Source organism: Manis pentadactyla, chromosome 5 (genome assembly GCF_030020395.1).
Source record: "Manis pentadactyla isolate mManPen7 chromosome 5, mManPen7.hap1, whole genome shotgun sequence".
NCBI lineage: Eukaryota > Metazoa > Chordata > Mammalia > Pholidota > Manidae > Manis > Manis pentadactyla.
The window spans coordinates 161,362,012-161,386,457 of record NC_080023.1 but is presented as its reverse complement, the minus strand read 5'-3'; the positions used below and the strand labels follow the sequence as shown (position 1 = coordinate 161,386,457).

General features: G+C 36.9%; 1 protein-coding gene across 11 annotated transcripts in view; it reads left to right on the top strand.

Moving 5' to 3' along the window:
- The window catches only part of ZHX3 (zinc fingers and homeoboxes 3), a 136,023-nt gene that overhangs the window by 41,557 nt on the left and 70,020 nt on the right, over positions 1 to 24,446 (top strand). For 7 of the 11 annotated variants that reach the window (XM_057502997.1, XM_057503002.1, XM_036902269.2 and 4 more), the window contains exon 2: positions 16,787 to 16,894. The gene's annotated coding sequence lies outside the window, so the exon portion shown is untranslated. The remainder of the gene's footprint in view (positions 1 to 16,786; positions 16,895 to 24,446) is intronic. The other 4 variants (XM_057502996.1, XM_036902272.2, XM_036902271.2 and 1 more) reach the window with 1 other exon arrangement.

The following is a 24,446-nucleotide window of genomic DNA, read 5'->3' as shown; positions in this document are numbered from 1 at the left end:
TTCTTATACTCCACAGATGAGTGAAATCATTTGATACTTGTCTTTTTCCACCTGCCCTATTTCACTGCTCATAATACCCTCTAGCTCCATCCGTGTTGTTGCAAATGGTAGGATTTATTTTCTTCTTATGGCTGAATAATATTCCATTGTGTATATGTACCACATCTTCTTTATCCATTCATCTACTGATGGACACTTAGGTTGCTTCCATTTCTTGGCTATTGTAAACACTGCTGCGATAAACATAGGGGTGCATATGTCTTTTTCAAACTGGGCTCCTGCATTCTAGGGTAAATTCTTAGGAGTGGAATTCCTGGGTCAAATGGTATTTCTATTTTGAGTTTTCTGAGGAACCTCCATACTGCTTTCCACAATGGTTGAACTAATTTACATTCCCACCAGCAGTATAGGAGGGTTCCTCTTTCTCCACATCCTCGCCAACATTTGTTGTTGTTTGTCTTTTGTATGTTGACCATCCTAACTGATGTGAGGTGATATCTCATTGTGGTTTTCATTTGCATTTCTCTGATGATTAGCGATGTATTTCCACATATTCTTAAAGTTTTGTGTGAATTTTATTCTCTGAGCTTCCCTTTTTCATGTGGGTAACCCGTCTTGAGATTATGTGACTCCCCTTCCAGTAGTGGAGGGGGCACTACATGGGGTTGAGAGGAAAGCCTGGGTTCAAACCTCAGCTCCATCAGTTATTAACCATATGACCTGAGGCAGTATATTTAATTTCCCCAGTTATGAGAAATATGTTTAATTCCTCTTCAGTGGCCTGCATCAAACAATACCACAAATTATTAAAATATTTTAAAGCTCCTCAAACTTGTAGGCAGGGAAGAGGTAAATTACTGAGTCACTGCTTATCTTCCCAAATTACAGTTTAGCATTGCCCAGGATGGGAAGTTCCTCGATGAAGAAAATGGGAGAGGAGACACAGGAAAGGAGATGGTATATTTAACTGCTTGTCTGCATGCTTTTTGGACCTCATAGCTGCCCTGGCAATTTTATGAACAGAGAAGCTTTGGCTCTGCCAGCATAGCCAAGTGGCAAAGAGCAATAGTCTGTGTTGAAATCCGGCCTCGCTACTGTGTGCCCTGAGGCAGTTCCCTTCACCTCTCTGTGTTTGATTCCTCATCAGCAGCATGGAGATACCGAGCATCTGCTTCATAGGGTGTTACCGAGGATTCAGTGAAATAAGTGTATAAAATGCCAAGCATATTACTTGGTACATGGGTCAGCATTCAACAAAGCAAGCTGTTATTTGTCCTTTACTCCTTTATAGACTTACGGTCTTTAAAGGAAGGCTTTGGCATTTTAGTAGCTTAATGACATTCAAAGCTGTGACTATAGATTTAGCAGATTTTTCCAACAAGCATAACTTTGTCAGACATTTGAGTGCTTTCCTTTCAAACTGGTCATCTTGAAACTCCACTCTTATTTAGTATAATATTGCTTTTGTTCAACATATGTTTGGACTTATTACTGTTTTCAGTCTGTTTTTGCTTTTTAGTGTCTTTTTGCTAAAATTACAGCAAGGATAAAGGTGAATGCCTATATAATTACATTTATTTATTTAACAAACTTTTATTGACCACCTACTATTTGTGATTAGGGAACAGAAAACTTTCAGCAGCATCTGGAATTGTATCAAAAAAATGACAATACTAAATAATATTAAAACTGCTGAAAGGAAAAATGCAAATTTTGGAATGATTTGTAGATACATTTAATACTTCTTTTGGTATAACAAGATTATGTCCTCGATATGCTGCCCACAAGAAGACAGATGGCTTCTTTATGAATAAAATGAGATGTACTAAAGGAGGCACCAATCTGTATCCAGTGCAATGATGTAACCAAGCCTTTAAATTCAAATTTGTAATAAAACAAGGAGCTCCTTTATTTCTTCTCTGTTTGACTGTGACTTTGGAGCCACTCATTCATGAACTTGAAATTGGAAGCACATTACATGAAACTACAGTTGAAACTAGTGGCATGGTGATGACTAGAAATGGTTATATATTCAAGAATATTTGCTAGATTCAATTAGCATGTCTATAAACTGTTGATTTCTTCGTAAAACCTTCCAAATATCTGTATCTATTCAATTTAACACTTTAATGTTAAATAATTGCAAAATACATACAGTTAAATAAAAATTATAGAGTCCCAGAATTCAAAGGGGCTTTAAAGATAACTGAGGACAGTCACCCTGACTGTGCAGAACCTCTGGTAATGGAAAATGTTTACCAGTAGACCAGGGGTCGTAGGCATATAATAAAAAAGGATGAAAATTTGTCTGTTGTAAGACAGAAGTGGTAGTTAACTTATGGGAAACTTTTGGGTCCTGTCTGTAAGTACAACGTTTTATTTCCAGATATCATTCTGGCCAGCTAAGATGTGTATTCTGCAGTCCAGTTTCTGCCTACAGACCTCCAGTTTGTGACCCTTTCAGTAAACTTCGGCACTTGCTAGGGAAACATCCCAAGATCTTTGTAGTTTTCTAAACTTGTAATTATGTTTTCTAAATTTGTAAAGTTCCTTAAGTTATAATATGTAGAATTAACATTATAGCATACAATTTTAACCATGTATTCATTTAGCAAATATTTACAAAGTGTCTACTGTGTGCCAGTCATTGTTCTAGCCAAAGGGATGATAGCACTGAGCAAAAAGTGGAAATTTGAAGTTCATGAGTGAGTGGCTCTAAAGTTGCAGTCAAGCATGGAAATAAAGGGAGTGGATCAGGTCTGAGAGAGATGATGATTCTGGCTTGGGACATATTGAGCTTGGGAAGCAGTGGGCCATCCAAGAGCAGGTATCTGGAGGGCAGCTGGCTCTGTGGTTGAGAGAAAGCTGGCTTTGAGGATTGTTGGCATGTATGGTGGGACCTGAAACATTTGCAGCAGGGTAGGTCAGCAAGGGAATGTGAGCCGTTCGAGAGCACCGAGCAGGAGAGAGTCTAGGACGGCATGATTCTTGGCGCCTTGTATATGGCAGATGTTTTTAATTCATTTATTTGATCACCAGCTATATTTCTTTCTTTAACTATGTAGTAAGCCTTCCTTATTTGTGACATTATGTAACTTTATTTGTATATGACATTATTGTAATGTTATGAAGCAAGTACAATTTTCTTGTTACTTTGGGGAAACTTTCCTGTTACAAAGGTTTGAGAAGTGAAGGTTTTTGTGTAATAACCTTTTTTTTTTCTTTTTAGAATTACATAATACACAAATATATATATACTTGTAGCAAAAAAAAACTTGCAAGTGTAGAGAGTAAAGTTAGTCCCTTTTGCCTCTCTCCTCACCCTTTTCCTGCCCAAGACTTTTTTCTATGATTTTCCATGTACTGGTCCTAAGAGAGGCTGTGTCCTGAACACAATCCACGTTGGAGATTGGAGAATGTGATTTCATGTGTTTTTCTTTGACTCACAGTGACAACAGATAAGTTATGTTAATGTTCAGCAACTACCTCCCCGGGAGATGTATTTGCCTTGCCCTTCTTGGTGGGCCACCTTGTTTTCATAGGAAGTAATTCAACAGTATAGTTAGTGGATAGCCAAAGCTCCATATTGTGGACTTTGTAATGGAGATTTCTGTAATGCCATCATTAGAGGCATATTATGGACATACTATAGCTGGACAGATAGAGGTTGGGGAGAGATCTTATTTCCAGGATATAGAAAATTACTGGCACTTGAATGCACATACCTCCCCCCAACCCCACTCCCCACTCCCAGCTGGAATGCTAAAGAGTTGTGAAGTATATTTGGTACTGCACTGAATTTTGAGTGTTATTACTTGTGTCAGTTTCAAGCTGGTCAAAATAATTACCTTTAGGGAATGTTAGTGAGAAGTAGTCATGAGACACTACATTTTATTAGGTTCCTTATTTTCCCAGTTTTACTGAATGTAATGGACCTAAGTTTCTAGAGTTGACGTTTGGCCGTCACTTAGAGGAGGACCTCATTAGAGGCATTGAGAGCCTAATAGTGTCTAATGGACCTCAGAGGCATTGCTTCCACAGTGTTAAATATGTGTAAAAATTTGTGTTCAAGGTAGGGAAGATGAGAAGAGAAATTATGTGATTGCCTTTGGTGTTAATAGCATATCACAGCATCTAGAATTTAAATGAAACATTAGCCCAGAGTAAAAGCACTGAAAGGGTATTTAGTATTTCTTTGACAACTTGCTGATCTCTGATCTTCCCCATCTGGTCAAATAGTACCTTCGTGGACTTAGCTGTTCAAGTCAGAAATCTGGGACAGTGAAGCTAACTGTCTCTCATGCCCACTCCACCAGTAGACCTGCTGATCCTACCTCCAGCTCAGAGAAAACCCATCTTCACTGCCAGCACCCTAACACAAGCCACTGTTACCACTGCCCAGGATTTCCGCAATAGCCATCTGTTTTCTGTTTCACCTTCCACTTTTGACTCCCATGCAGTCTACCCTTTAGCCAGGTGATCTTTTTTGGAAACATAAATCAAATATGGATTTACTCCCCTGCTTAAAGTTTTTAAGTGGCTTTCTGTTTCACTAAGAATAAAATTTTTAAATCCCCAATTTGGTCTGCAAGGCTAGGCTATGAGCGACATGACCTTGGATTGACTAACATCATCTTGAGCCCCATCACCGCTGTTTGTCACCATCCATCTAGTTCCTGGAGCAGGTCATCCTTTTATTTGAACCTACCTTTCTTTGTAGGTATCAAATTTTAAATAGCATTTATGTTTCCTTCACAAATAAGAAAAGACTTTAAATCTATGTCTGCTTCTCTTTTCCTACTCCTTTGGTTCCCAAATTTTTTTCAAAGTTTCTCAATAATTTTCAATATTATACCTGTTTTCTTTCAAGAATTCTTTTCAGCAGTTGCATTGTACTTCACATCTATTTGATCAATAATTGAGATTTAACTATAAATTTTGCTTATTTCTTTGATTAACAATGCTTATATCCCAAATTTACTTTTATTTCTTAAAGTAAAATTTTGCTATGATTTTGAGTCTCTTTTTCCTCCTCTCCCTCCAACAAAATGCATGGGTAGTAAACTTCATGGAGCTCTTGCATGCCTCCAAATATGTTTATTTTGCCTTCATATTTAAATGATTCCAAGTCTTAAATTATTTTTTCTTTTAAGGGTATATAGGATTCCAAGTCTTAAATTATTATTTCTCCAAAACTTTGTTGAAGTTGCTTCATTTGTGTTTTAGCATCTAGTGTCATAGATGAGAAGTCTGGCACATATTCACTTTTATTTTGTTATGGTTAGCATTCCCACCATCCTCCCTCACTTTAGATTGCAAGAGTCATTATTTTTGCAATTAAAAACTTTCACCAAGTTGTATGTAGGTGATTCTTCTATCAATATTTTTATAAACCATTGATAGGCCCTTTCAACATTAATACTCAGGTTTTTCTTCTACTTAGAAATTTGGTCCTGCTATTTCTTTGGTAATTTCTTTCCTTCCATTCTTTCCTTTTGTAAAAAATTAGACGTATATTAGTTATATATTGGATCATCTATCTTTATCCTCCTTTCTTCCTCTTGGTTTTCGGAGAATTTCCTGTCTCTTGGTTTGGGAAAATTTATCAGTTCAATCTCACAGACCAGTACTTGTATCATTGGTCATGCTTCTCTTGCTATTCAGACTGCTATTGAGGAATTTAAGTAATTTAATGTGGCTTTTTCTTTGTTCTCCACTGGTAATTTTTAGTGTTGCTTCCCTCCTCTAAGTATCTACATAGATCCTTGAAATGGTATCTTCATAGATCTTTCAGAGAATAATGAAATTACTGTTTCCTTTGTTAATCCTGTTTCCTATGGGCTTGATTGCTTTGCCCAATTTGGTGTTACTGTTCAATCTATTGTTTTTCATAGGTCTTATTCTTAGTTGGTTTTCTGTTCACATTTATAAAAGAGGATGCAGACCAGTGGTCAGTGAATTAAATTATCTGGAGAACATTTAAATGCATATGCTTAGTTTTCATTACCTCTACAAATGCTGATTCAGTTGGATTTGGTGTGGGGCCCAGACTATTGATATGTATATATTACTGCAATCCAGTTTTATTTTATTTTTTTAATTGAACTATAATTCACATATGACATGGTTAGTTTCAGATGTACAACATAATGATTCAATATATGTATATACTGCAAAATGATCACAAGTATAGTTAACATCTGTCACCATACTCAGTTAAAAAGTTGTTTTTTTTGTTATGATCTACTCTCAGCAACTTTCAAATAAGCATACAGTATTAATGTTGAAATTGGTACCCATAAATCAACTAATGTTGAAATAGTTTTCATGCTGTATATTACATCCCCATGACTTATTTATTTTATAACTGGAAGTTTGAAACTTTGACTCCTTTCAACCTTTTCACCTACCCCCAACCCCACCTCTGGCAACCACCTATCTGTTCTCTGTATCTATGAACTTAAAAATTTTTATTTTATATTTTTAGATTCCACATATAAGATCATATGGTAAGATCATATGGTAATTTTTCTTTCTTTGACCTATTTCACTTAGTATAATGCCTTCAAGGTGTATCCATGTTGTGGCAAATGGCAAGATCTCATTTTTTACAACTGAATAATATTCCACTGTGTGTGTATGTGAGTGACATTTTCTTTATCCATTGGACATTTAGGTTATTTCTACATCTTGGCTATTATAAGTGATGCTGCAGTGAACATGGAGGGGCAGGTATCTTTTCAAGTTAGTTTTTCATTTTCTTTGGATACATACCCAAAGGGGAATTACTGGATCATATGGTAGTTCAATTTTTATTTTTTGAGGGACCTCCATACTGTTTTCCATAGCAGCTGCATCAGTTTATATTCTGTCCAACAGGGCACAAGCGTTCCTATTTCTCCGCATCCTCTTCAGCACTTGTTATTTTTTGTCTTTTTGATAATAACCATTGTTACAGGTATGAGGTAATTCTCATCATGGTTTTGACTTGCCTTTCCCTGATGATTAGTGATGTTGAAAACCTTTTCATGTGTCTGTTGGCTATCCGTATGTCAACTGGCATTTTTAAAAAGCTCTGCAGAGGATTCTGATGTGTATTCTGGGCTGAGAACGCTAGATTGTGATCAGAGTGGTAACTGTGGCAGGTTCCCTCAGCACAAGTTGAAACTGTTCTTCCAGGAGTAAATTCAGAGTACAGGAGCCCTGGTCCTGCTGAATGGCTAGGATGTCTCCCCAGGATCTTGGGTGGGTGTGCCTTGTCATTTGTGGTGCTATTTCTTGATTCTCTAGTCCTAGCTGGTAGTGGGTGGTTCCTCTTGCTGATCCTCCACTGTGTTACAGAGAGCTGGTCTCACAGCTGAGCCTTTCTGAGAACAGCTGTTCCATATATCTTTAACTATTCTCTTGACAGTCCTGGCCCACTTCCACTTGCACTGTCTCTGAGTTTGGGTTTGTTTTCCCCCTTGCTTCTCTTGGGCACACTCAGGTTTTTAGAAGTCTTTTTTTTTTTTTGCTTGGTTCAAGTTGAAGATTCCTCTACGTGATTAGCACTGCAATCATTCAGTTTTTTTTTTTCCCCAGAATTCCTTACTGTTCTCCTGGTGGCATCTTTCCTGTTTATTCAGTGCTGCAATTGATTTAATCATACTTTTATATTTTTATAGTATACTTACTGTTATATAGTCTTTCATATTTGTCATTTTGAGGGAGGGGAGAAGTACATTAAAATGCTCCATTATTTGTCATGAGCCAGAAATCCCCGAAACACTTTTTGGTTACCTCTGAAAAGTGTCAGCTATCCAAGGAATTTAGCAGACTATTCATAGAAGAGGAACTTATAGGTGGTTTAACCAAATGAAAAACTATTTCATTCCATTAGTGAAAAATGTACTTAAAGTTGTGAGAAATCATTTTCACATATCAAATTAGCAAAGTATGTTTTGGGGGGTGTTATGGTGGGAGGTGTGGTGGGGAGCATGAGGGAGAGAAAGAGAAAATTTAATGTTAGCAAGGATGTAGAAGTACAGACATTCTTATATACTGCTTGTGGAATGCAAACGGAGTAACTTTCAATGCAGTTTGGCAATGTGGGCCTTAAAAATGTTCATACTCTTTGACCCAGGGATTCAAATACTAACAGTCTAGCCCAAGGAAATAATCACAGATTAAGGCAATAATATATATGCAGAGATGTTTATCTCCACATTATAAAGTAAATAAAAACAAAAGCAAAATAAAATAAAATGAATGTTCTATATTTAAGTGCTTGACACTGAGTAATTATTAAATTATGGTGCATCTACACAGCTAACAAAATTCTACAAACAAAATGAAGGTGACACATGTTTAGAAGGATTTTATTGACATTGGGAAAATGCTCATATAGTTGTTAATGATGCTAAGTGAAAAAAGTTGTACTTTAAAACAGATTTATCCTGAGTATCAATCCTATAAGAAAAATATTTGTGCAAAAAAAGTAAAAATTAACAGTAGTGATTGTTTTTATTACTTGGATTATGTAAGTTTTCCCCTTGTGGTCTTAAACTCTTCTGTATTTTCCACATTTCTGTGCCGTAATCAGAAAAAAAGTCAATATTATTTTTTAAATTGCCAACCTGTCTCACAGAGAAATAAGAATTGCCAATAATCACATGACAATATTTAACCTCAGTATTAATTTTTAAAAAGTAAAGAATGTTCAATGACATGGAAAATGTTATATATGTAAGTGAAAAAAATAATAATATGTATGCTATGACCCCAATTGGATTAAAAAGGTGTGTGTTTGTGTATCAAAATGTAGACACTGCTTACTCTGGGTAGTGGATATTTTCTGATGAATTTCAACTTTCTTCTTTATGCTACTGATTTAGATTATATGAGTTTTCTGCCCCTGGTCTTATCTACTCTCTGTATTTTCCAGTTTTCCTATTGTGACTGTGTATTGCTCTTATAATCAAGGGAAATTTTTTTTTACACATTAACAATATCAAATTAGTCTTTCCGTTCTCTTTCTGCTCTTTATATATACTTAAAATATTTGACTTGGATGTTAGAGTAAGAGAAATTTGAGGGACTTCTTTATGTAATTCAGTCTTAAGAGTTAAATGACTATATTGACACAAATTTCTATACTATTTTAAAGAGATTTAACTTTGTTTTGTCTGAAGAAGCATCTGAGTACTTCAGACAACTTGTGTCTTCCTCAAAATATCAGCCACATAGGTGCAACATGATGGAAAACTGTCTTTTGCCATCTTCCATAAAGCCTCCTAAAGTTTTTTATTTCTAAAAATTGAGATGTAATTTACATACAGCACAATATGCAGATTTTAAATGTATAGTTCAATAACTTTTGGCAGACATTTACTCCTGTGTAAATACCGCCCAGTCAATAAACAACACTTTTGTCACTTCAGAGCAGTTCCTTCATGCCCCCTTGTTGTCAGGCATCACACCCAAGGGAAATCTCTATTCTGATTTTCACCATCATAGGTTAATTTTGTTTTTTCTACAACTCTATATAAACAGAAATGAGTAATATTCTTTTATGTCTAGCTCCTTTTGCTCAACATAATTCTGAGACTCATCCATATTATGCGTATCAGCAACTTATTCTTTCTTTTTAATTGCTGAGAGTATTCCATAGCATGAATACCACACTTTGTTCACTCATTTTTGGGTTGACAGACGTGTAGGGTATGTCCAGGTTTGGGTTATTTGACAGCCAGGAATGCTAGTCTGTAGCCACATCACAAACCTCAGCCTGCCATGCTCCTTCTCTTTCCCTGCCTAAGCAGTTCTTGCAAATCAGGCATTTGCCCCATAGTTAAGGGTCTGTTTCCAGCTGCTTGTAACTAAGACCACCACAAAGAGAGCAGAGAACGAAACCAAGCCCGCCAAGTCCAGGACAGATGCCTCAGGAGTTCAGCTCCTGGGCGCAGAATGGCAGGCCTGCAAGTTAACAAAGCTCCTTTCACAAAAAAGAAAAAACAAAGAAAGAAAAAGCTAAGCAGTAAAAGAGCCCAGGGCACCAGTCGGGGAGACCAAGGGCACCATTACCACACTGGGCCCAAATCACAGCTGTTGAGGTTACTCAGAATGCTGAGCGTGGACTACACCGCAAGTCGAGTGGCACTTACCGCCCCCCCGCCCCACGCCAGCTGCAGCAAGTGCTGCCCAGGCACCCGTCTGGGCTCCCATCTGCTGGGCCTTTTGGGGGTGAGGAGTACCAGGTGACTTGAAGCATTTGCTATGTGTCACCCGACTGATGTTCCAGTACCAGCTACCTAAAAATCCATGGCCTCTTGGGTATGTTATTTGATAACTAGAAAGAAATTCCTACAGACTCCAGTGGCTAACATAGGGTTCAGGTAGTCAGCTTGTTACCCAACAGCAGGAACTGAGAGTTCTGGAGGCCAGGATGTATCTCTCTGTGGAAGAGTAGGGCACAGCACCCTCACTCAATCTCATTTCTTGTAGAGTTCATTTCCCACTCTGCCACCACCAGCCAAGGGGAATGTGGCCTTTATCCCAGAATTCCTTGAATACTGCCTCTTTATCCCATCTGTCCCTGAATCTTGACCCAGAGTTCAGGTTAACTGAGTGCAAGCAGCTGAGGATGGGTGGAGGGAGAAGTACAGGTATTCATAAGGGCTTTCCAGTTCTAGAAGAGTTTATGGCATAACTCATGCCATTATAATGTGTCTACCATGGATGTTAATACTGATCAGTTTTGCTGGGAGGATCCTGAGACACTCAACAGTGGATGCAGACAGCAAACAGTCCACTCTGTGTACACTCTAGACCTTCCTGTCCTTTCCCTAGACTGTCGTTTATTATCTCATATGTCAGGTTTTTACCTGCCTATCTTTTGGCCCCCATTTCTTGCCCAGAAGTTATTTTATCCCTTGCCTCCTTTTTCCTTGCCTTCTTTAACTTAAACTTTCTGGGTGAAAAAAACAAAACAAAACAAACATGAGATCTTCTAACTTTACATTAGCTAACACTTCCTGCCAATGCATTGACCTTGAGCACCTTCCAGAAGATATCTTTAATGCCTTTGGTTTCATTATGGATGACAAAATACATGGAATTGAATTTCTTTTCCCCAGTATTTGGTTGCTAGTTGTTTATTTCAACACTAGATGGTATTTTCTGATTGAAGTTATTTATAAGCAGTTTGATTCTTAAAATCCTTTTAATATTACTAGATCACCTTGGACCATGAGTCCCATTTAACCTATATGTTGAGAGAAGGTATAAACTGAAACTTTGGAAAGTTGACACCAATCATGGGAACCAAAGCAATCACTGCCTCTCAGACTAATAAGCTACTAGTCCTACAATGACTTGCACTTTTGGGGAACATGTAATTTCATAGAAATTGCTAGTCTTAAGAAAAACCACAGTTATTTTTCCTGGGTTACTATGTTGTCTTCAGTTCTGATTTTGATATGAGAGCAAACAATAAATTGTGTCCAGCCCAAGTTACATTTATAACTTCAGACAATTTTTCTCTCATAGACATTAGCAAAAAATTTTTGGTTGGAAAGACTTTTTAAAGTTTTCTTCCCCTCTCTCCCAGTTTTAGTTGATACTTTCGGCTCTAATTAACCACGGTGTTTGAGCTAATGTTTCATAACCAGTTTTTCGGGATTTGAACTATATGAAAGAGAGTTCATGATACACTGTATAAAGTCTATTAAACAAATTACTCTTATCAATAAACTTATAAGGTTCATGTGTATCAGTTTCTTTATTAGGAACTGAAGATAATAAAAACTATAAGTAAGGGAAGGGAAAAATCCTTGAATTTTGACCTTTTCCATAGACAAAAGCAAAAAGTAGAGCCCTGAATAATTGACACTCACTTTTTGGAATATGAATATTGGGCTCTCCATGGCAAGTATAAACTTCATATTTGTGAATTACTACAGGGTGTTAGTACATTATCATAGGGATACAGATAACTAAAGAAAGTTATTATATTACCTTAATTAAAAATTATGTCAGATAATAGAAAGATATCCCAAGTTCATGGATTGGAAGACTTGATATTATAAAGATGGCAGTACTATTCAAATTTATCTACAGATTCAATGCAGTCTCTGCCAAAACCTTGGCAGCCATTTTTGCAGAAATGGAGCAATGATCCTAAAATTCATATGGAATTGCAAGGGACTCTGAATAGTCAAAAAACAATATTGAAAAAGAAATGTAAGGTTGGAAGACTTGTGTTTCCCAATTTTTAAAAAGTTACAATAATCACACAGTGTGGTTCTGGCATAAGGAGAGACATATAGAGCAATGAATGGAATGTAATGTCCAGAAATAAATCCACACATCTGTAGTCAATTGATTTTTGACAGGGGTGCCAAAACCTTTCAATAGGGGAAAGAATAATCTCTTCAACAAATGGTGCTGGGACAACTGGATATCCACATGTAAAAGAATGAAGTTGCGTCCCAACCTCATATCATGTATTAAAATTAACTCAAAATGGATCAAAGACCTGATGTAAGAGCCAAAACTCTTAGAAGAAAACATAAAACCAAAAAGCTGCCCAATCTCCAAATAATATGAATTTATTTTAAACATGTTTTCAAATTAAATGAAGGAACCAACCAAACACATGTCCAGATCACATTTTAAAACAACCCAAGCCCATTCAAGGTAGTAGTTTTACCAGCTTCTACAAATAAAAATGAAAAAAAAGCAGAACTATATGCTTTAATTGTTACTTTAAGAAGAAACCCACTTAGTATCATCCATCGAATTTTCTTAGAAGAAAAGATAAGGTAAATCATGACCTTAGATTGGTAAAGGATTCTTAGAAATGACACCAAAAGCACAAGCAACAGAAGGAAAGATAGATAAGTTGGACCTCACCAAAATGTAAAGCTTTTGTGCATCAAAGGACACTATTGTTAAAAAACAGTGTCTACAGTATGGGAGAAAATATTTGTAAATCTGATAAGGGCTTAGTATCCATAATATATATTTAAAAAAAACCTCTTACAAACTCAACAAGAAAAAGACAAAGCAGCCCAATTAAAATATGGGCACATTGATGGACAGTGACTGCAATGGGGTATGGGTGGGGACTTGATAATATGGGTAAATGTAGTAACCACATTGTTTTTTCATGTGAAACCTTCATAAGAGTGTATATCAATGATACCTTAATAAAGAAAAATTCTGTACAATGTAAAAATAAATAAATAAATAAAATATGGACAAAGACTTGATTGGACATTTCTCCAAAGATATGCAAATGGCCAGTAAATATATGAAAAAATATTCAATAGCATTGGTCATTAAGGAAATGCAGATCAAAACCATAGTGAGAAAACCACTTCACACCCACAAGGATAGCTATAACTTAAAAAACCCAAACAAACAGAAAATAAGTGTTGGTGAGGTTGTGAAAAAATTAGAAATCTCATGCTTTGCTAGCTAGAATGTAAAATGATACAGCCACTGTGGAAAACAGTTTGGCAATTCGTAAAAAGTTCAGTATAGAATTACCATATGACTCAGCAATTCTATTTCTACATATATACCCAATGTAATTGAAGACAGGTATTCAAACAAACAATTGTACACAAACGTTCATAGTAGCCCAAGGGTGGAAACAACCCAAGTGTTCATCATTGGATGAATGGATTCACAAAATGTGATATATCCATGTAATGGGATATTTTTCAGCCATAAAAAGGAATGAGGTATTTATACATGCAATGATGTAGAAGAACCTCAAAACATCATGCTAAAAGAAAGAAGGCAGACATGAAAGGTCACATGTGGTGTTATTGCTTTTATATGAAGTGTCCAGAATAAGTAAATCCATGGAGACATAAAGCATGTTGGTGGTTCCCAGGGCTTGGAGCAGGGGGGATGGTAGTGACTGCTTAATGAGTACAAGGTTTCACGTTGGTGTGACTAAAATGTTATGAAACTAGGTAGAGGTGATGGTTGAATAACATTGTGAATATATTAAATGCCACTGAATTGTACACTTGAAAATGGTTAATTTTATGTTGATGAGTTTTACCTGAATTTTAAAAAATTGCATCATACAGTTTTTGTGATCTCATAAATAACTGTGGCTTTACTGTCTTAGTTACCTTGTGACTGTTAGAACCCATGTGCTTTACAGCATCAGGATGTCGGGAAAGTTCTTTCCAGTGTGGGCAGGAAAATTGAATGGATGATACCAAGTGGGTTTCTTCCTAAAGTAACAATTAAGGAATATAGTTCTGCTTTTTTTCATTTTTATTTGTAGAAGCTGGTAAAACTACTACCTTGAATGGGCTTGGGTTGTTTTAAAATGTGATCTGAATGTGTGTTTGGTTGGTTCCTTCATTTAATTTGAAAACATGTTTAGAATAAATTCATATTATTTAGAGATTGGGCAGCTTTTTGGTTTTATGAAAATTAAGAATAATTTTTAAAGAATCTCAAGTATACATATGGAATTGCAGTAAGGTTTTCTGATGGTTTGCTATGCCTCACTGCTAGAGATTTTTGTGACATTTCCTAAAACAATCACAAGTGCATTTTATTGTCAGTGGAACTGGTGTCAGAAAAAGAAAACTGTTTTCAATTCAATCAAGCATAGCTTGTGTAAAAACTAAAAACTGTAGTCTTATTTTTATCTTATAACTGTTTCATTTTGCTTTGAGGAGGGACATTAGGTTAGATTCTAGCAAAAAGTCTGAGATTGAGAAGAGCTTCGTACTCAAAAAGGTCGAGTGTTTTGCCAATGGTTGTGAAGCTTTCTTTTGTGATGAAGTGGATGCTTTTGCCCTATAGTCCTGCTTCTGCCCCTGCGTTGTACATGGACGTATTTCTCTAGCAGATGTATTGAGGCTGGCTGTCTTGTAGACTCCCACCTGGTTCCTCTTATGATGGTAGTGACTGCTTAATGAGTACAAGGTTTCATGTTGGTGTGACTAAAATGTTTTGGAACTAGGTGGAGGTGATGGTTGAAAACATTGTGAATATACTAAATGCCACTGAATTGTGCACTTGAAAATGGTTAATTTTTTGTTGAGTTTTACCTCAAAAAAAATTTGCATCATACATTTTTTGTGATCTCATAAATGATCACTTATGACCCAAAATATACCATTCAGGCTAAGTTTGTAGACGTGAAGTGAACAAAGCTAGTTGCTTTGTAGGGGATTGAACCCACTGCTTTTGGCATCATTAGCATTACGTCCCAATCACCAGACCTAGAGAGGAAAACAATAAATAAATGCCTTGCTTGAGTGAGGGCTTTGTGATTTTACAGTGGGAAGGGATCTGGTAAGCATGGCAAATTATCTGGAATAAATATAATAAGCTGAAGGATTGGGTGAATGTGAGTACTCAGCTTTCTATAATTATTGCTCTGACTTCCATAAAATTAAGATAATTTCCTCTTGGTGATGTCCACTGGATAATTTTTTTAAATAAGAAAAGGTCAGTTTTTAAGTTGTGGAGAGTTAAAAGTTGTGTTTTTCAGTATATTATTAGGAAAGTTTTCCAACAAGAGCTAATTTAACTAGATATTGAGCTACTATACCTTGACAGCAGTAGAAGAAAGAGAATAGAGGGAGGAGACTGCCACTTACCAGAAGGATGTATTTGCCCAGGAACCTTGCCTGTGAACAGCAGCACAGTGCATTTTCTTGCACAATTTACTTAACCTTTCTGTGCCTTCACTTCCTCATCTGGACAATTAGAATAATAGAATCTGGCTCATAGGATTGTTATAAAATTGAATTAGTTAATGTAGTTAAAGCTCTTCAGAACAGTGCCTGGCACAGAGTAAAAGCTTGATATGTGTATATTAAAGATATAAGGATGATGGTGCAAGATAACTAGAGGCCTCTTTGGTAAGGGGTGCTTTTTTGAGGAACAGACTTGTTTATATTCACTAATACTCACAATCCTGACTCTCTCTAGCGTACTGATGCACTGTTATGTTTGAAGTTCTAAGACCCTCTTGTGTTCTCACTTTAGCGCCCTTTTACTGCTTAAGGGCATCTCAATAAAAAAATGTTTTGAGACAGAAAGAACAAACTTAAAAGCTATGGTTTTTCAACTGTTTCCCAAGTAATTTTAAGATGGCACAAAGCCTGTTTGGTGGTTTGTTGAAAACATAGTTACTGTCTCATTTCTTCACCAAGTTAGTGTGTGCCCATCGTTGGCACTGGGCAGAATGGGACAACGTAGAGATAAGGGTCAGAGACAAAGATGAGGATAACATAGTTCCTTGGCCTGGAACTCCCCTTCTAGACCATTTTTTACACATGTTGAATCCTTCCCAGGAAACCCCAGGGCTTTGAATGGAAGAGCATCAGAAACAGCACATCCTTAGTGTATCCTTGAAGTTGTTAAGGTCAGATGTCAGTTTTATAATTTCTGCTAAGCCATCTCAGACTTGCTAGGAGAGAGAGAGAGATGGGAACTCATTGATGGGAAGTGTTGAAATTACAGATTTTGATGATGATCTTGTTTTTGATGATGATCTTGTTCAGATCTATTATCAGAGACAGTTGAGTTTGTCTTATTTCTGTTTATATTTTTCAGTTTCTACTAGCATTTTTAATAATTTTAAATGACCACTTTGTATTTTAATGACCTCTTTTTACTCTCCCCACCCTCTTGGTTTTTCTGTTTATAGTTCTGGTGAAAATGAATTAGTAGAGGAGACTGATGAGATTGGATAACTGGCTTCCTAGAATATACTTTCTCTCTTTTCTCATGAAGTGATGATATGCTGCTTCTTTTATAGGACTGAATTGTGGCTGGCCTGCACAACAGCAAGTGAACCTTTAAGAATGCATACGAAGCTACATGAAGTGAAGAGGGAACCTGGAGAAGCCAATGAAGTAAGGAAAAAGTATGTCTTCTGGGTAGTAAGCAGTATGCTTCTGAATTTTAATAAATTTCTTGCCATATCATTTACCATAACTTTGTAATGCCTTAGTTTTTATAAGTCATATTTAGTCTTTGTATTGCTGTTAAACAGTATTTTCACTTTCCTTGATTTTTGTTGCTGAACTTTGATTAAATGATTCTATTCTTGGATTAACCTAAAGTCTGTATCAAATATACAATTTTGGTGATTTCTTAGACCATGTGATAAGAACCTGTTTATAATACTAATGGTATTATAAAAGTATAATACCATTGGGTATTATAAAAGTAGAGTTGCATGTTGTCTTCTGTGATGTGTGGATTTAGTCCAAGGTCAACCTCTAATTTGAGTGTACAACTTATACTTCTGCATTTTTTGTGACTGACTTGAAAAACTAGAACACTAGTGTGAATACCAATTATCCAAGCCGTATTCTCAGCTAGAGGATGTGTGGCCTGTGCTCTGGGAAGGACTTTTCAATGCTAAATGTCATACTGAAGACAAAGCAGACTGGCAAATAATCAGTGTGAGAACACATAGCCTTCAGTTGATAGAACAGATATGCCCTAGTAAAGTTTTTATTTATATGTTTTTTTGAGTTGGGAGCTCAATTTAGTCTATTATTCCATCACTCAAAAGCTTAGACTTTGGGTTTTTTTGGTGTTGTTACTTTTAGTGTTTTAAATAAAGGAAATCTATTAGATTATTTTTTGCCATAAAGTTAAGAACCTTTAGTATGCTGAGTACAAATTTTTGGAAAGAAACTGGAGGAAATGGCGTCAGGGTCATCTATGGTAGATACTGCTGGAAGTTCTGTGCTCAGCATCCTGACTTAGTTCCACGGCAGCATCACTCCTTGTCCACAAGCCCGGGACCACCCAGCCCATGGGAGTTTTTCCACACTTGTAGCTTCTGGAACTTCCTGCCTCATGGTGGATTGCAGCAGGGCTCCTGTAGGGTATATGGTAAATTCCAGCTTGCTCATTCTTTGAGTCATAAGGTTGAACAAAAACTATTTAGTGGCCTTGTATATCAATCTTCTAAACTAGAAATAGCATAAGACAAGTTTATTTACAAGTAAACTTGTACACATATTTTCTAATGCTCAACTTCATGTTACTTTGTATCAGAAGGAATTTCTGATACTGTATTAATTAACAGTGATGATAAAATGCTTCTTAATTTTGTGCCTGTTTTTAATGATTGCATCGCTTATTTCTTCCTTGAAGTACAATATTGGCATTTAGTCTTAAAAAGGTACTCTAATAAGGGTAAGAAAGCATATCTTTATTATCAGTTTTAGAATTTTTGAATTTAGATATTGGATTAAAAATTTTTTTAAATCAAAGTATCATTGATATACAATCTTATGATAGTTTCACATAAACAATATTATGGTTTCATCATTCACCCATATTATCAAGTCCTCACCCCCCATTGCAGTCACTGTCTACCAGCATAGTAAAATGCTATCAAGTCATTACTTGTCTTCTCTGTGCTGTACTGCCTTCCCTGCCACCTACCTATACTGTGATTGCGAATTATAGTGCCCTTTAATCCCCTTCTCCCTCCTCATCCACTCTCCCCACCCTCTTCCCTTTGGTGATCACTAGTCCCTTCTTGGAGCCTGTGAGTCTGCTGATATTCTGTACCTTCAGTTTTGCTTTGTTTTTGTATACTACACAAATAAGTGAAGTTATTTGTTATCTGTCTTTCTCTGCCTGGCTTATTTTGCTGTGCATAATACCCTCTAGCTCCATCCATGTTGTTGCAAATAGTAGGATTTCTTTTCTTTTTATGGCTGAATAATATTCCATGTGTATATGTACCACATCATCTTTATCCATTCATCTCTTGATGGACACTTAGGTTGCTTCCATATCTTGGCTAGTGTAAATAGTGCTGTGGTAAACATAGGGGTGCATATGTCTTTTTGAATCAGGGATCTTGTTTTCTCCAGGTAAATTCTTAAGAGTGGAATTAGTGGGTCATTGAGGAACCTCCATATTGCTTTTCATAATTGTTGAACCAGTTTACATTCCCACCAACAGTGTAGGAGGGTTCCCCAGGTGTTGGATTTTAACAAATGAATTTTTGGTATCTGTTGAAATGACACATGACAATTTATTGTTTTACAGGGTTTTTTTTAAGTTTTACTGATATACACTCTTAAGAAGGTTTCACATGAAAAACAATGTGGATACTATATTCACCCATATTATCGAGTCCCCCCCCATGCCCCATTGAAGTCACTGTCCATCAGTGTAGTAAGATTCCACAGAGTCACTATTTGCCTTCTCTGTGCTATACTATCTTCCCCATGATCCCCCCCACATCAACACAACATTTTAAAATTTAACCTATTCCTACATTTTATTTACTATTCTTCTAAATTTTTGAGCATGACTTCTAAGTAAGCTTTGTCTATAGTGTTCTCTCTCCATTTTCTTTAGCCAGTTTTAAGATCAGGTTAGTAGCATGAACTAGATAACCTACATCTTGACCAGCTTTAAGCATGATTTCTCTATAATATGAATTGTTTGTTTCTGGGGAATTTAAAAGGGTTCACTGATAAACCGTCAGAGACTAGTTGCTTTGTGGTAATATAGTCATTTTATTTTATTTTTAAAGACGTTGGTCTATTTAGGTATTTTATTTTTGCTGGTGTTAGAATTTACATTTTTAATAGAAAATCCACCTATTTAGTTTTATCCAAATTTATTAGCCCATCCATAGTATTTTGCCTCTTTTTAGATCTCATTTTTCCAATTTCATGCATTTCTTTCTTTTTTTTTTTTTTGTAAAGCAAAGACGTTTACTTGAAATAAAAGACTTTAAAAGTACAAGAAGACACACTAAAAAGTCATTGTCTTACTCACTCCTCCTCTGGCCTCAGCTTCTCATGGGCAGCACCTCCTGCCAGTTTCATGTAGGTCCTTCCGAGGTGTTTGGTTTTTGCTTTCAGAATATCTAATTCCTTTCTTTTTTCAAAAAAGCTCCTCTTGGCATTTTTGGTTGTTCATTTCTCAAGATTATTAGTTGGGTGTTCAGTTTTTACTTTTGGTTTTTTGGCATTTTATTTAAAGCAATGCTTGTCCTCTTTTTTACATTCTATATAGAGTTCTTGTGTGGTGATTTTGTTACATTTTCTTACTTCATTATTGTCATTTCAGAGCTTACCTCTTACAAGCAGAATATTGTTGAGTTTTGTGTTTTTTCCAACCAAACCTGAAGATTCTATTACTTGTGTGTGAATTTACCCTATTTACTTTATGGTGACTGTTGTATTTGTCAGTGTTTTCTCTATATAATTTCTTAACTTTTATATTTCTTAGCTGTCTCTTTTCTGTTACACCTTCTGTTTTACAGAATGTTCTTTCCTTTTAACTTTTAAACAAATTTTAATGGTGAACAATCTTCTGAATTCTCTTCATGCTAGAAATAACATGTTTCTATATTTATTTACTATCATCAAAGCAAAAGCAGGAACTGTCCTTTCCTTCCATATAAGGAAAATCAGTTTCTCCCTGTTTTGGCATCCCCTCTTCCTATTCCTTATCTACCCCCATTAATTTTTTTTCCCACAGTTTACGTTTGTTCTCTGAGTTGTACTAATTCTTCTGGGCTTCAACTTTGTACTCTTGTGTATTTTGCTGCTCTTAATTCAGTTAGTTGACAACCATAAACTGAGGCCTTGTCTGAGCTGAAGGACATGGAACGATGTACAGGAGACACAAAGATACAGGCAGCTGTGTCCCTGCCTTCAAGGTCTCCTTTCTGGTTGAGGAGGTGGCATGTATGCAAACCAACAATGGCAAATGTTGTGATGTGTCAGGTGTCCTGGAGACACAGGGTGGGGAAGGGCAGAGGGAGTGATTTTTTGTGAGTCAGTGAAGGTATTCCGGGAGCTGAGTGTTACTGTTCCAGCAGAGCTTTGTGAGGTAGAGAATGAAGCAAAAGGGCGAAAGCCTGAAGGTGCCAGGCTCATCAAAGCCTGAGGGCACCCAAGTGACGGGATGAGACTGGACCAGGGATTTGGAGGCCAGGCTGTGATGCACCTTGAATGCCTGGCCAACAAGTTTCGGTTTGTATCCTGTGGGAAACCCATAGGTTGTGAAGCAGGGGAGTACCGTATTCAAGTTTGTTTTTAGGAAGATAACTGGCTGTCAGGTAAGCACGGACTGCTGGGAGAAATTGGTTACGGGACTGTGGCAGTGCTCCAGATGAGAGAGGGTGGGGACTTGACAAAGTGGTAGCGGTGATAATGAAGAAGAGAAGATGAGGGTTTTGAGGCAGAATTTAAAAGTACTTGTGTCTAACTCAGGTGAGACTGGGAATTAGAGGATGACTCAGAGGGTCATTTGTTGTTTGTTTTAGGGAAGGTGATAATAGATGGTGGAAATGTTGAACAACTTATGGAGAAGGGTAAAGGGTGTGGAGGGGAGAGAGAGGGGAGTTTATTTTACTCACAAGGATCCTCCTTTACAGCAAGGATCCTCCTTGCTTCCTGCAGTGCCACTCGCTGTCATGCACACACACTCCATTCTGGTCAAACAGGTACAGGTTGTGGACAGTCATCTATGGGGCAGAGAGTGTGAGCCTCACTCCAGGACCATCCGCACTCCATATGCTCCATTTGGAGAGAGAGAGGAGAGTTTATTTTAACTTGAATTTAAAAACCTTTCAGACATCTAGGAAAACATATCTAGGAGCAGTTGGAAATATGGAATGGAAACTCAGGTAAAATGTGGGGACTGAGATAAATATGCGAGATGCACCTGCTCTGAGGGGGATGTCAAAGCCGTAAGAATAGATATAAAATCCCCACCCCTCCAGGGAGAGTATGTAAGACAGAAAACAAATGGGCTTAGGATGGCCTCTTGACAAAGGCCAGTCTTTATGTGCAGAAAATCAACGTACTGAGCACTGTAATACATGCTCAGCATGGGGTGGTGGGAGCTTTTTCAAATGGCTTGCGTTACCTTTTCAATAGGCCTGTGTGTGGAAATTATTACTACCCTACTTTGTGGGCCAGGACACTAAGGCTCCAAGGCATTATTACTAAGCTAGTACATGGGATTGCAAACCAGGCCTGAATGCCAAGTGGATGCTAGAGGAAAAGGTAAGGGAGGAGTGGATAAAAGTGGTATGGACAAAAATCAACTCAAAGTGGATTAAAGACCTAAATATAAGACCTGAAACCATAAAACTCCTGAAAGAAAAAAACATAGGCAGTACACTCTTGAACATTGGCATTAGTAATTTTTTTTCTGGATATGTCTCCCCAGGCAAGGGAAACAAAAGCAAAAATAAACAAGTGGGACTACAGCAAACTAAAAGGCTTTTGCACAGCAAAACAAAACATCAACAAAACAAAGCAATCTACCGAATGAGAGAATGTATTTGCAATTAATGTATTTGACAAGAAGTTAATATCCAAAATACATAAGAACTTACACATCTCAACACCAAAAAACCAAATAATCCAATTAAAAATTGATAGAGGACCTAAATAGAGGTTTTTCTAAAGAAGACAAACAGATGGCCATCACTAAATGATGAAGGCACCTGTCTGGGGGTGGGAGGGTGGGGGGTGGCATCATTTTGTTTATTTTTACAGATGACAGCTTGAAGTATTCTGTTTGCTCATCATTTTTTCCTTTGAGTCTCATATCTTAGATTGTCTTGTTTCTGGGCTTCTATTACTCAGAAAAAAAAAATCAAAAGTAACTCTGCTGGATTCCCTTTCATGTAATCTGCTTATTTAATTTGTTTACTTGGAGTTCTCTTTTTTTTTCTCTTGTCCTTCTACACATTGCTTTCAGATGTTTCCAAGCAGTGGCCCTCTTTGCTGACTTTTGTGTGAGACCCTGGGAGCCCTTCTTGTTTCTTCTCTCAGGTCTTTCCATTCTGGAGGTGGTTGTCTTCTGTCACTTGAATCTTTTGTTCAATTCAGCTTCCTCCAGAACTCTGGTTCATAGATCACGTCTCTCTTCCTGATGACAATTTATTCTTGCATTCTTTGACAAAAGAAGAGTGTAGCGCTAAGAGCATGTGCTCTAGAACTAGGCCTGCCTGGGTTCAAATTTTGGCTATACCAGCTACTAGCTGAGTGAGTTGAGCAACTTACTTAGCTTCTTCTTGCCTCAGTTTTCTCATCTGTAAACTGGAGGTAATAATAATACCTACTACTAAGGGTTGTGATGAGAGTTAAATTAACTACTGCACATGAAGCATTTAGAATGAACCATGTCTAATGCATGTTATGGCTCAACTGCTTTTAGCTGATCTTGTTGTTGTTATTCTCGAGGAAAATAGTAGATAATCTCTTCCTGATTGTCATTTGGGCTACACAAATAAGTGATAAACTTACAGACTGTTGGGCCTTACTTGATAAACTAGAAATAAGCAAATCCTGGGAACCAGCTAGCATTCCCTCAAGTTCTTAAGTAGTTCAGCAATGAACAATTTTAATTTTGGTCCAGATGTGACATCTGGAATTGCAGATGTCCACTGTGTGACCTCACCCTCCCCATAGCAGTGTTCAATTAATTTCCCTTAAATATAGGCCATAGCATTTTAATTTCTACCTTACTGAATAGTTCTTCCAAAGAATTGTTGATTTTGCTTACCCCATCTGCGAATAACAGATACTGGTCAGTCAGCACACAAATTAAGTAATTTGCCTGAAGTCCCTGGTGAACAGGATTTAAGCCCATGGATCTTACTCCAGTGGTATTTAAAGAGAGAAAAAGATTTACTGGATTTTTGTATATGATTAAAGTAGCTATAGTGCTATCGTAGTTCAGGCTCTATATCAAAATACTGCAGACTGAGTGGCTTACAAACAACAGAAATTTATTTCTCCAGCTTCTGTGGCTCAAAGTTGAGATCAGGGTGCCAGTGTGGTCAGGTTCTGGTGGGGACCCTCTTCTGGTTTGCAGATGGCCTTTCTTCCTGTTGTAACCTCATATGTTGGGGAATGGCAAGAGAGCTCTCTGGGGTCCCTTTTATAAAGGCACTAATCCAATTTATGAAGGTTCCACTGTCATGACCTCCCAAGGCCCCCATCTCCTAATACTGTCAAATTAGGAGTTATAATTTTAACATGAATTTTTGGGGGGATGCAAACATTCAGTCCATAACAAGTACCAATCTCTAAAGGTGTGGTTATGAGCTCTCCACAATAATTTTTTTTGACAATGAAGATGTGCTGTTTTTATAAACAAAAGAAAAATAAAACTAATTGAACAAACAAAAAAGTAATAACAAAGTGCTTGCATAACAGAAATAGTAAGAGGAAATCATAACCACAGTTGACCCTTGAACAAGACATGCTTGAACTGTGCAGGCCCACTTATATGTGGATTTTTTCAGTAAATACTGTACAGTACCATGAATGTATTTACTCTTCCTTATGATTTTTAAAATAACATTTTCTCTTCTCAGTTTACTGTAAGAATACAGTATTAGTAGGTATGTTAAGAGTTTTGGGCAATAGTAGACATTAGTAGTTAAATTTTGGGGGAGCCGA